We start from the raw sequence: 975 nt of genomic DNA on the forward strand, positions 1-975 counted from the left end.
CAATCCACCTCATTGAGGGTCTTCCTCTTTTCCACTGACCCTGTACTTTGCCAAACATAATGTCCTTCTCCAGGGACTGATGCCTCCTGACAAAATGTCCAAAGTATGTAAGATGCAGTCTCACCATCCTCGCTTCTAAGGAGCATTCTGGTTGTACTTCTTTTAATACAGATTCGTTCATTCTTTTGGCACTCCATGGTATATTCAGTATTCTTCCCCAACACCACAATTCAAAGGAGTCAATTCTTCGGTCTTCCTTATTCATTGTCCAGCTTTCACACGCATATGATGTGATTGAAAATACCATGGCTTGGGTCAGGCACACCTTAGTCTTCAAGGTGACATTTTTGCTCTTCAACACTTTAAAGAGGTCCTTTGCAGCAGATTTACCCAATGCAATGCGTCTTTTGATTTCTTGACTGCTGCTTCCATGGCTGTTGATTGTGGATCCAAGTAAAATGAAATCCTTGACAACATCAATCTTTTCTCCGTTTATCATGATGTTGCTCATTGGTCCAATTGTGAGGATTTTTGTTTTCTTTATGTTTGCCCAGATGATCCTCAGTGGTCTGGGGTGTAGGCTTCAAGCCTATAGCTGTCTAGTGACAGAGTGGTTCAATTTCACCTTTCAGGTGACAGATTCACACCTTTGTGGACAAGGTGGCCGAGTGGTTAAGGCGATGGACTGCTAATCCATTGTGTTCTGGACACGTGGGTTCAAATCCCATCCTCGTTGTTCTGCAGGTACCACTGGTTACATCAGTTTTTTTTGCACCTCAACATAAAGAAAACAAAAAAATTTCTTCTGGCAGTCCATGGTATATCTGATATTTTTTGCCAAAACCATAGTTCAAAGGTATCAATTCTTCTATGGTCTTCCTTATTCATTGTGAGCTTTCACATGCATATGAGGCAACTGAAAATACTATGGCTTGGGCCAGGTGCACCTTAGTCCTTAAAGTGGCATGTTAGCTT

At 41.8% G+C, this 975-nt stretch overlaps 2 non-coding genes across 2 annotated transcripts; both read left to right on the forward strand.

Moving 5' to 3' along the window:
• The first annotated feature begins 548 nt into the window (after positions 1-548).
• TRNASTOP-UCA (transfer RNA opal suppressor (anticodon UCA)) lies at positions 549-635 on the forward strand. The gene has a single exon. It is a non-coding gene; the product is annotated as a tRNA-Sec (tRNA).
• Positions 636-654: 19 nt separating this feature from the next.
• On the forward strand, positions 655-736 carry TRNAS-GCU (transfer RNA serine (anticodon GCU)). The gene has a single exon. It is a non-coding gene; the product is annotated as a tRNA-Ser (tRNA).
• Positions 737-975: the final 239 nt, after the last annotated feature.

Source organism: Elephas maximus, chromosome 4 (genome assembly GCF_024166365.1).
Source record: "Elephas maximus indicus isolate mEleMax1 chromosome 4, mEleMax1 primary haplotype, whole genome shotgun sequence".
Taxonomy (NCBI): domain Eukaryota; kingdom Metazoa; phylum Chordata; class Mammalia; order Proboscidea; family Elephantidae; genus Elephas; species Elephas maximus.